This window comes from Leguminivora glycinivorella, chromosome 11, assembly GCF_023078275.1.
Source record: "Leguminivora glycinivorella isolate SPB_JAAS2020 chromosome 11, LegGlyc_1.1, whole genome shotgun sequence".
Lineage (NCBI taxonomy): Eukaryota > Metazoa > Arthropoda > Insecta > Lepidoptera > Tortricidae > Leguminivora > Leguminivora glycinivorella.
In genome coordinates this window covers 22668666-22681207 of record NC_062981.1, presented here as the reverse complement: position 1 = coordinate 22681207, position 12542 = coordinate 22668666, and the positions used below count along the sequence as shown (strand labels likewise).

The 12542-nt window shown below is 36.2% G+C and overlaps 1 protein-coding gene across 1 annotated transcript in view; it reads left to right on the top strand.

Annotated features, from left to right (window-relative positions):
- LOC125230867 (rootletin-like) overlaps positions 1-12542 on the top strand; it is a 105288-nt gene that overhangs the window by 86502 nt on the left and 6244 nt on the right. The gene's annotated exons all lie outside the window — the stretch shown is intronic.

Sequence of the window (12542 nt, the reverse complement as noted above, 5' to 3'; positions counted from 1 at the left end):
CCAAAAACTGCTATTTTAATGCGAAAATCCCTTTTTATTACTACTTCGAACAGAAAGAGCGTAAGTTACAAACGTCAAGACACAGCTTTATGACGTCACATGTGTTGTTTCATACACATAAGAAAACGACAAAATCATTCCAACAAGATTTTGTTGGTTATAGTGGCAGCTCTGAATAAGACTCAACTATGTGACGTCACTTCCCCTTTAATCTATTTTTAAGATTTTTTTACTAAAAATAAGAAAAAAAAATATTAAAAAATATATTTTTGTGATCTACAGGCGTATATCTCGAAATGGTTTTCGATTTAGGGACATTGAAAAATTTTGAAACGTTGTCAATTGGAGAAGAGAGCGTGCAATAGCCGGGTATGCTAGAACTTGACTTTTTAGAAGCAGACAAAATTTTTCAGAGCCAATGATGCAGTCTCAAAACGTATCGTACTTGGATACGCAAAGATCTCAAGTCACACCGATATGGCACAGGTTGTCAACTAGTTATGTAAAAAGACTGTTACATTTACGGTTCATTTGCAGAATTAGTGATAGTAAATGTAACGAACGAACGAGAAATGGTCTTGCATTGGACACACTTTTACTTCCGTCGGAGCCCTTCGTTTTTCTTTTTTTATCTTTGAAAATAAGAATGCATATTCTCAATAAAATTTTATTTTTAAGTATTTTTGACACCCAACATCGTATAAAAATAGAAACTCCCCCCGTCAACCCACCACGTTTAAACTTCGTCTGTCGACAACAAAACATCCCAACTCTATAGAACAAGCCCAGCAGTTACATCATTTAGGGAAAACCAGAATGAGTGTATTCAAAGTGAGTGTCACTCCAGCGACCTTGGTGATAGCTGGCATTTCTCCAACTTGTTCTAAAATGTATAGGTAGGATCACGCCGACGTACTGTCATTAGGTCGTGATTGTAACTGCAGAGAGGTCAAGGAGTAGGTGAATAATTTGCGAGTGACCTGTGTCCGTAGCCGAATGCACAAACGCTCACGATTATATCTGTTTCGTAGCCATCTATCTCTATCGCTCTAGCGTACTGGCGCGACAGAGCTAGACTGCATTTCTGTCGGCGCGGCGTCTAGCGGCGACGATTGCCATCTACGCCGCCGGCTACGCCGGCTGGGATGGCTCACTCCGCGCTTCTTTCGTACATCCTGGTGGTTCCACACAGTTTTATGACCTTCACGCTGCGCATTAAAACTCAATGTCGACTACTCACGTGTGATCCGTTAACAGTGAGCCTCCTGTACAGTGGGCCAAGGAACTGGTCTACCCGTTTTGACAAAAGTTTATGTGAGCTCTAACGATCGCTAAGGTTAACTTGACACATGGCATGACGTAAATATCAAATATAGACAGAGCAATTGTCACTGACATAATATTATTGCAAGCGGAAATCGCCCTTACTTGTAGGAAAAATGTCGTTTCGTTGTCCCAGCTCTCGAACTAGATCTACTAAGCTGTTTTGTATTCCTTTAAGTCGTAAAATATATGTTAAAAATAAATTCCTAATAAGAGCGTGCAATTTTTACAACAATAAATATTCATCTCTGGATATCTTTCATTTAAAGTTCCGGCAATTTGTTTCTGCAGTGAAAGCATCAGCTAAATGATTACATTACATCTCCTTTAAATGTATACAATAAATAGGTACTCCTTCATTTGGTTAATGTTAAACTAATGTAAGTCATTCTAGAATTAGCAGTTAGAGCGCACAAGCTACTTATACTGGTTTGTAATTCATTGTTTAGTCCTATTTCTTTCCTACTTTTTTTTTACATCCTTGTGTTACATTTAAATATGTAAACTTAAACATACCTAATCGCATGTTTGTCTCTCAGAGCAAAATTGTATGTACTAACTTTCAGTGGAAACTGTTTTGGCTAATGTGTTAACATATCGTTGTAGACTATAAGAAATTATGTATGCTGTTTGTTTCCCTAATCAATAAAAAAATAAATAAAAAAAAACACATATTTTTCGCTTTTTCTAATTAATGAAAAAATACAAAGATATAGAGCATCAAAGTTCCGGAGTGGGGGCTTGTGACGTCACTTCTAAGTAAAAATTGTACCTAGGCGTGACGTCACGCGAAACTTCAACGCACTGTACCGTCATTTTTCGTTTACGAGAAAAAAGAAAAAATACGTGTCTAAAATGAGTGACCATCTAACTTTTTTAGTCGTCTCGCCTATTGTGGGTTTAGATTTCAAATTACCTAAACGAGCCGGTTGGTCTAGTGGTTAAGACGTTGGCGACTAAATCATCCGTCCGCGTGGTTGCTCCTTTTTTCTTTCATATTTATTTAGTTTATAAGGTTTACAACCTGAATCCGTCAAATTACCATTAAGACAATATTACTTTATTGTATAATTAGCAGTTGTACAAAGAATGAACCAATTAGATTTTTTACGTAAAATTCATTTGCCAAGAATTGGCGCCAGGTTTTCATTGTCACGGTTATTTTTATTATAAACAACTGTCGTTCGAGCTATAATTAAAACACATTCATTATAAGATCACCGTGTTTAAAATACATAAGGCACAGCGGGGCAAATCTTGACTGGGGGGATCCACTTTTTTCCATTATTACACTATAATGTTGCATATGTGACTCCGTATAGACAGCTACAGTCTAAGAAAAATCGGCCAAGAGCGTGTCGGGCCACGCTCAGTGTAGGGTTCCGTAGTTTTCCGTATTTTTCTCAAAAACTACTAAACATATCAAGTTTAAAACAATTTTCCTAGAAAGTCTTTATAAAGGTCTACTTCTGTGATTTTTTTAAATTTTTTTAAACTGTATATATGTACAACATTTATGTAGTAACTAAAAAGCCATATCGTCCCTACTTTTAAAAAATCTCGTTTCTCACGCTGTTCCTCAAAGTTAAAACGCAGTAAGTCTATATGCATTCCATACATACTTACTACAATTTTCTTTTCATTGACAGACGAAGATACAAGTTTTTTTTTTTAAAGTAGTGACGATATGTATATTGATATTTGATAAAGTTAAAATTAAGTGTTATTTATAAAAAAAAGCCATAAACATTTTAATGTTAAAAGCATTCTTATTTATATTATCTTGACGTAAGCCACCTGGCAACAACAGCACGAGCACATCATCTCATATGACCCCACTTCTCCCTGATCTAAATTTAGAGTTAATATCACAAATATTTCGACACCAGTATAATAAGGGAGACTGAAGAAAGAAAGGTTTTGCTTATATTTTATGACTAATTATAATTTGATTTATGTAGTAATTTTAAATTTTCAGGGAGTAACAATAATTTTGGAAAAGATTTACAATAAAATTGAGAATCAATTGTTCCTATTATGCCCCCTAATACAAAGTAATCCCCAATATGAGTGTGTCTTAGTATGTCTTCTATTTTCGGCAACTGCGTGTTAAGGCCCAATATAATTCTCACTCTATTCTTGAAGTGACTGTTTTGATTTCGCTCGATCCATCAAGTCGGCATCAAAAGGCAGCTTAACACAAAATCTACAAACTTTAACCCCTTGTAATACGAGCTAAATCAACATGAATATGCACTCCTAATGGGTACAGTATATGTGAGTGTGCACGGGAAAACGCCCCACTTTGTCGATTGCTTTAAAGCCCCTTAGTCAGTTTATTCATATAAAGATACAAGTAAATCTCGCCTTAATGGTAACCGACAAAGTGGAAAGTTTTACTAAATACACTCACATATTTGCTTCTAAAATGTACAGTCAGCCAAGAAAGTGGTTTACCACTTTTCGACTCTATTTCAAACACATAAGGTCGAAAAGTGGTAAACCACTTTTTTGGCTGACTGTACTCTATCAAAGTTTAAATTTAGCTATCGCATTTCAAAGCTTATCTTCACAATTTGTAAATATACAGCCAGCAACAAATAATATGAATACAAGCGAAGTGCTAAAATATATACACATTGGCCTTTATTGTCTGACTGAACATTTTTCTTCTTTAGTCGTTCCCTCAATGCTGAGGATCGTGACGTCATGTCATTCTGTTGAAGACTAGGTCCCTCCATAGGCGTCTGTTCCTCGCCAAGCGCATGGCCTCGTGCAGTTTTGATCGCATGGGTGCAGTAATTTGAGCACACCATCTAGTAGGGGTAGGAGCCTGAGGTCTCGTGCCTTCAACTTTGCCCGTCATAATTATTCGTTCATACATATTTTTTGCGCTTTATTCATATTTTTGTTGCTGACTGTACTTTATATTATTTTTATAAGGGGCATAGTAACAAATACCTAATTAGTATGAAAGTAATCACTAGAATTTGTACAGTATCACGTTGCAATAAGACGTATAATAGACATTGTGTCGGGTGTCTTTGGACCGAGACGTCTGCTGATTCAGTTGGCAGACTGACAAGTTTGCTTTGGGCTCAAACGCTGTAATGATGAGATTCTTGCACTAGGGGATAAATAAAAAGTCCTCAGCTGTATGAAACATGGTTTATGACTATTAAATTCAACTATGTCTTGTACATTTTAGGCTTGTCTAATAATTTTAAACATGTTTTAGACTAAATGGAACTTCTGGTTGGTATTATAATTAGATCATGTTTATTACATAGATCAAAGTTAAATATTAGATTAATAGGGTAGTTTCCCATACTTAAATATTTTTTGCAGTGCACGAAATAAAGCACCAAATAATTAGAAGAAAAATGTGGACAGTAGTTAGTTTTAAACATAATTTCTCTTTAAGAAGTCAAAGAGTAAGATATAAAATGAATGAGTGGACCGTGACGTCACTCCTCGCGATTTCAAATTAATTCCATATTAGCAAATCGTTTTGACAGTTCTTAAAAAGAAGCTGATTTGACTAGTAGGAAACTATGTAGTCTAACATCTTAGCTATCCTTGTTGCAGTATTTATCTTTGTGACGTATTTTCTCGACAACGAAGATACGGAAGTTTCGTATATTAAAATAACACTGTCTAGATTTTGGCATTTTATTCATTATTCTTTGTTCGTTTCTGCGAAATTAAAGCAGACATGTCTTTGTTAAACGTGACAAAGAAAACGCTGGGAAATTCGAAATGTGCGTTGCTTTTTTATTTGAAACAGTTAAGTTTCTTAATATAAATGCGTTTTTAGCAGATTATTTTTTACAGAAAGCTCAGTGTTTGTGAAATAGGCCAATTCAGTTCTCAAATTTAAATTTCTTAGACCAAAGTACACGTAGGTTGGTCTTGGGAGGGAAATTGAGAACAATTTCTCTGTTTCCGCTGAATAACGATGACATATTCGTATGAAAGTGTCCGAGGCAGGACACCCACTCGTGAGTCACTCGAGAGATGACCCTAATGCGGTGAACTCTCATTATTGATATCATGCTTGATTAGCTTACAGTGCAGGGCTGGCACTTCGCTAGTTTGCAATGATTTTTTTTGAAGGCCTATCTATAGAGAATATTGTCTTCGGTTTCCGCGATAGTTACTCATGAAATAAAACTATGGAAACGGATTAAATCGAGTATAATGAATTTACAATTCATCCCGACGTTTCGAACACTTTACAGCATTCGTGGTCAACGGGTGACCTAGAGAGTCAAATAGTTGCACTAAATGAAGATGTGCCTTCTTTGTACATATTAATGAGTGCCTAATGCTTTGGAAATAACTTCAATATGAGACAACTCGTATTCTTAAGTTTATAGAAGCTAGGATCATCATACGTTCCACAGAAGTTGGATTTTTAACCCCCGACGCAAAAACGACGGGGTGTTATAAGTTTGACGTGTCTGTCTGTCTGTCCGTCTGTCTGTCTGTCTGTCTGTCTGTCTGTCTGTCTGTTTGTCTGTCTGTGTGTGTGTCTGTCTGTGGCATCGTAGCTCCTGAACGGATGAACCGATTTCGATTTAGTTTTTTTTATTTGAAAGTTGTGTTAGTCGGAAGTGTTCTTAGCCATGTTTCATGAAAATCGGTACACTAGGTCGCGGTCGGGGGTTTTTTCAAAATTTTAATTTTGTGGTTAGGTTATAGTAACAGGGAACAAAAACCCCAAAACAACACATATCAATGGGTCAATCGACCAATTGAGTAACCATAAAACTTAATGATCTAAACAGTCTTGCCCGAGCAAACTTCCACTCATTAATTACTGCACTAAAATATCCTTCATATATAAAATGTCTGAACTAAATAAGTAAACACTCCTACTAAAAGTCACCTTTTACAAATCAAGAAAAGTCGTATACTACTCCATATTTGCCATACAACTATAACTTGTGGCCCGTTCAAACACAGCTCAAATTCTCACAGATGTAGGCACGATTATTATGCGTTATCACATCGTAAAGTATGTGCTATTGGCCAAGCAGGAAGGCAGCCCTACTCTAAAAATACGTCGAGGTTAGGGAGGTCGCCGCTCGGATGCGGTAATATGCGTGTGTTTTGTTTATTTGTCTAATCTGTTACAGTTCTACTTTAGTAGCTAATTAATCTAAAGCCGCGTAAGGCTAAAATTACATGTTTTTTGTGTTTACAGTCAACCAATTTGAATCCTAGAACCCTGTCTTAATGACTCCGTGTTGTATTTATCATAGAAGTCACTTTGACGTTTACTGTGAAAAGGTTCTACAGTGGCCTAGGATTAAAATTGAATGACTGTAGGTACAGTCGCCATCAGATATATAAGAGCGCCCGAGGTACTCAAAAATATCTGAACACGCCTCTAACGCCTAGGCAATAGAGGCGTGTTCAGATATTTTTGAGTACCTCGGGCGCTCTTATATATCTGATGGCGACTGTACATACATATTATACCATTTCAATTAACCAAGCTGAGTATTAGGTACTGATTCTTCTGTAGCTTTAAGACCTATTAATTATCTACCTATTTAAAGTGTAAATGATTTGAATCATTTTGTTGTCAATCGAATTCGATTTGCGAATATTTTTGAATGAGCTTTGAGATAAGAATTAATACATTTTCTAACACACTTAAATCAAGCTTTCTTGCTAAAACAGCTTCTGAAATGTTCTCTGTATACCACATCCAGAAACTACTGATGAAATTGTTTTGCTCAGAGCGACTGATCAAAGAATTCCCTCCATTCATTGCTACATTGTCCCGGTCAATCAGCGAAGAAACTTTCTCAATATCAAAAGTTAAAAACACCGATCCGTCCAATCTTTTCATCAAGAAGTTGACGCGAATTGACAATCATTGACGCTAGACGCCGATCGAAACACAGTCTGGCTCTGTCGCGCCAATACGGAAGAGCGATAGAGATAGCTAGCTACGATAACGATATTATAGTAAGCCTTTGTGCATTTGGCTACGCACCCTGAAAATTGGTTTTCCGCCGCGCCCGCGCTCAGTCGGTCTCGATGCTCCAACGCGTGCTCTGCTGTCGCAAGGTGAACGATCACCGCCCGTCAGATATATCCGGACGTGATATGTGCTCATTACAATCTGGACAGCCGTGTCAAGTGTTTTGTTTCTTTGTGTGAAAGTTTGAGTTCGTTACTGGGTGCTTCTTAGCGCGAAGCGTCACTTCCGGGGTTTTGAAGAATTCGTTGTTAATTTATTAGTGGCTTTTCATTTGTTTAGTGTAGTTTCCAGTATCACAATATTAGATAACTATTGGTAAACCTTTTAAATCAAGGTTGATGATCCATTGATGATCAGTTTAGTTTTTATGTTAGTAAAGTGAAGGTATCAAATATCGACACGATTGAAGTGCCAAAATATCTAGATACATACCTATAAGACTATCCATTCATTCTATTAACTTAAACCTTTTAAATTATGTGCCTAAGGCCCACTGACGATCAGTAAAGTTTTGATCAGTAACTCCTTAAAATCAGTATTTTACTGACATAAAAACTGAACTGATCATCAAAGTATTAAATCAACACGAATGCGTGCCAAAATACATATTAATCTACCTAACGTGTGGGCAATAAGGTCTTAGATATTTATTTTCTCAATGTTTGCACTATCATTTAATTACTACCTTACCTTGACAAAACTTTACCAGATGACCGGAAGCTATTTAAAAATCTACAGCCAAATCTAAAAAAATATGTCCACAAAATTAATTACGCGTTACAGATATATCTGATGGCAACAGTATCATGACATCGTGTGTTCGTAAGCGAATCATCTTGTGAAAACTATCGTACCATAGTGTGATCATAGGCCATGTAGTGTGATGTGATATAGTAAGAGATGATCAAAATCGTGTGACCGTGTCGTTTTGTGATCAAAACATCTTGTGAAAGCTAGTAAACATCTCATCGTGTTGTGTGATCATAGACCAGACCATGTAGTGTGGTGTAGAAACAGACAACATTGTGTTATAGTGTCATTTTGTGAGCGCAAAACATGTGAAAACCATCCTAACTTTGTGTTTTCTTCTTGTGCAAAACACTACAGATCATGTACGAGTAATATAGTGTGCGATCATTTCGTGAGCGAACTATCAGGCCTAGCGGCTGTCTTATAACTCTTATATCATCGTGTGGTGTCATGGTATCATGTAGTGTGGTGTGAGGGATGTTCCTGTGGAGGTACTTTAGGGATAGTGGTATGGGGCTGCCGGATTTGACGGTGAGTTTAGTTAGATTATCTAAAGTTTTTTTTAAGTTAGGTCGATCTTGTTTTAATTTCAAAGAACTGTATTAAGATTCTGTCTAGGCTTTGCTTTACGTTAAATACTACGGACTTCCACAAATGGTTACAGATGCGGTACATCATACATACATCTCGTACACCAAATTTTATAATGAAGAAGTTTGCTTGCAAGGCAACAGGTGACCCTCGCGCCGGCAGCTTTCTCGCGCAAAGAATTGCTATTGCAATACAGCGCGGGAATGCTGCTTGCGTGATGGGCACCCTGCCAGTTTTTAGGTTTATTTATTTTTTATATAAGTTATAGTTTAAGTTTTTTTTTCCACTATTTGTACTTATGTGCAATAAAGTATCGATTGTTATTGAATGACTACGTTACATATACAAAAAAAAAATGAAGAAGTTTGTAGTGTAATGTAAGTCATACACAAACCCACCTATAAAGGGGTAAAATTTGTACTGTTCGTACTGAACGCTATAACTTTATCAATAGGTATAGTAATTAACAGTAAATCAGTAAATTAAAATCACAGTCCCAAGACGTGGCAATAAAACTAATGAGAACGTCAACAAATCTATTGAAATAATATACCTCATTACCACGAGGATGTTTCAGCGCTTTCCTCCCAATTGAATATATCGTCAATTGGCCCACAATGTCGCCAATGTACTCCTCGTTGCACGCGTGTCGCGATACTAAATATTATGCATAAATAATATGTGAGTGTTGAAATGATATTCTCATTTCTAACAGAGAGAATTTTAAACTAGAGGATGGCAGAGATCGGCTTTTGAAAAATGAATAATACCTTTCTAAGAGGCTAAAATATGGGATAATCCAATCATGATCATCCTCCTTGCGGTTACCCTGGCATTGCCACGGCACACGGGAGCCTGGGATCCGCTTTGACAACTAATCCCTAGATCTGGCGTGGATAATCCAATATCTAGAAAAATAATAAAGCATAAGAAGTCTTAAATTGTCATTATTTCTAACATAATGTGTTTAAAATAGAGATGGGCCAAATATTCAGTAAATATTCGGTATTCGGCATATTCGGCAAGATTTTTAATGTTCGTATTCGGCCGAATAGTTCGGTGACATTGCCGAATATTTACCGAATAAACAAAGTAAATAAATAGTGTAGGTAAGTTGTTTCGTAATTCATCGGATAATGCCATCCTATTTCAGCATTTTAAGAACTACCAAAGGGAGAGTACAATAATATTGTAATAAAGTAAAAATAACGTAGTTTAAGAAACAAAATCGTAAATTTTCTTATGCACTAAATTATAGGAACATTAAGAGCCTTTAGTAAGATAAATGTACCCATTACCAATCATTGAAAAGTTTTAAGCCAGAATCTAAAATATGGCGCAACCGAATGTTCGGTTCGGTAACAGCTGAACCGAATGTTCGGCCGAATATTCGTATTCGGCTAAGTCCGTATTCGGCCCATCTCTAGTTTAAAACAAGCCTCTGAATTTCTTTAATTTTATATGAGTTTATAACAAGAGCAGTACTATTTTACTTCTGCTGTCATTGCTTCCAATGGGATGAGGATGATATAATAATATCTGTAAAGCACCTACATATAAGTCTGTGCAAATAATACAAATAGCAGAGTTAACGTTTAACGAAACTATCCTTCTCCAGCCAATACAAACAAAGAACGTAAATAAATTGCGGTCATACAACTATTATAATAAGACTGAGCGTCTTGGCTGTCAACTGGCAGAACATTTGGTGATACAATTATTGGCTTCGTGCGAAGTGCATGGAGGGGGTAAGCAAAGCGATCGCAGTGCTTGCGGTGGTCAAAATCGACACTGATTGTGGTTGTCATCTATCAAAACTCATAAAGTATAATACAATGTGTAATGTTTGATATGGGGCATCAATGTTTTTTCGTTGTTAATTGTAAAAATAATGGCATAAATAGTTGTTGCACGTTCTATGCGTTTCTCAGAGCACACTGGAAATTAGATCAAAGAACTAAATGGATAGCTACGGTGAAAAGAAAATGTAAGTGACATGTCAAAACAAACCATTATAATAAATTATATTTAAGCTTTGTTTACCTTATATTGTTCAATACGCTGTTAGTATTTTTCCTACCGTAAAAGATTATACTTAAAGATTCAGGCCTAGCCTGGGAATAGGCCCGTGTCGGATATTTCTGCGGCCGCGGACATGACTAGGTACTTACGTTTAGATTTGTTTTATATGGCATTAACGGGACGGAGGTTTAGCGAATACCATATCACTGGCTCGAAGAACTTGTACCATTAAGTACTCCTATGTTCTTCAAGATTCCTTATATGCCCTGCCAGCACCAATTTATTGACTCTTTCTGTAGTCTGGGGTTGGAAGTTTATACCGTGAGTAATGCTTTGGAAATTGATTTTTGGTATTATATCCATGTCTTTATAATCTATCTACCTAAATTACACTTGAAATAGTAGCTCTTGTTATTCGATTTATTTAAAATTAACGAAAAATCATTAAAAAATAATGTTTGTTTACATGTCATTTTTTGACATTTTCCACTTCAAGTTTACATGGTAGTGGGCGTAATTGTCGTGCACGTAGCCAATAACGATTAACGGACTATTAAAAGATAAAACGAAGTGGCCGTGGCATTGAAGATATTTTTATTTAGAAACAGTGGCAAAAGAAACTCTTGTCGCGATACTAAATATTAAATAAATCCCCATAGTTTATTGTATTTTTGTAAGCATCATAAATTCCTAAATAGATTAATTGGTCAGGTGTTCAAAATCATATGAACACAACATTGAAACAACATTTGAAATCATATCAATCATGATTGTATTCTGCTCACTTGCTCAGAGTACGTAGCCGAATAGCACAACGCTCACGAAAGAAAAACGCTAGTAGATATCTATCTCTATCTCTTGCGTATTGGCGCGACAGAGCCCGACTACCTTTCGCGGCGTTTCATTTTCGTTTGGCGCCGCAGAAATGCCACTCGGCTACGGCACCAGGAATTTCTAAAAAAAATCATTATTAAATGAAATTACCTATTTATTCTAAATTGTCTAACAAATCTACCACTTAACTAACTAACTACGGTTTTCACTCAGACGTAAGTCAAGCAGGAAATTATATATTTAGTGCATGGAATTAGAACAGGAATAGTTACAGTTTTCATACATATTTCATTCAATAGTTATTCTCGTGACAGTTCACGAGTTATCGAGACATATCGTCACTACTTTTAAAAAAACTTGTATCTTCGTCTGTCAATGAAAATAAAATTGTAGTAAGTATGTATGGAATGCATATAGACTTACTGCGTTTTAACTTTGAGGACCAGCGTGAGATACGAGGTTTTTAAGTAAAAGTTTAAAATGACGATATATTACAAATAGTTGGAATGCGTTAACGTAATGTTCTAGTTTCCACATTTTCTCAATGAATATCATCGAAATGTTTAACGGGAAAACGCGCCACAGTTCTCCGTAGACCCTAAATAAACGCAGATGATATTTATACAAAGGAATTCCAGATATAAGGCATTCCAGATGTATGTTATCACTCTAATATAAAACAATCAACAGCTCTATGAACTGTGGAAATAGCGAATAGTAAACTAGTGTGGACACGATAGCAGTTTATATCATACTACACTAAATTAAATAAATAATAAAAATGTGTCCTCAAGCTAGCAACTAAACACAAAAGGTCGCTCAGAAATCGTACTTAGTACCTACACTCGTTCACTCTGTAAGAAAGATCGTCGTATAAAAAAGTTTATCTAATCCAAGTTTTATATGTAAATATGGGATTCCGAAATATTTCCTGAAGCAACAAAAAAAAAGCTATGTTTACAATACAAAAAACCGAACAGGCCCTGTAGCCGAATGGCATTTCTACGACGCGAAACGCCACCGA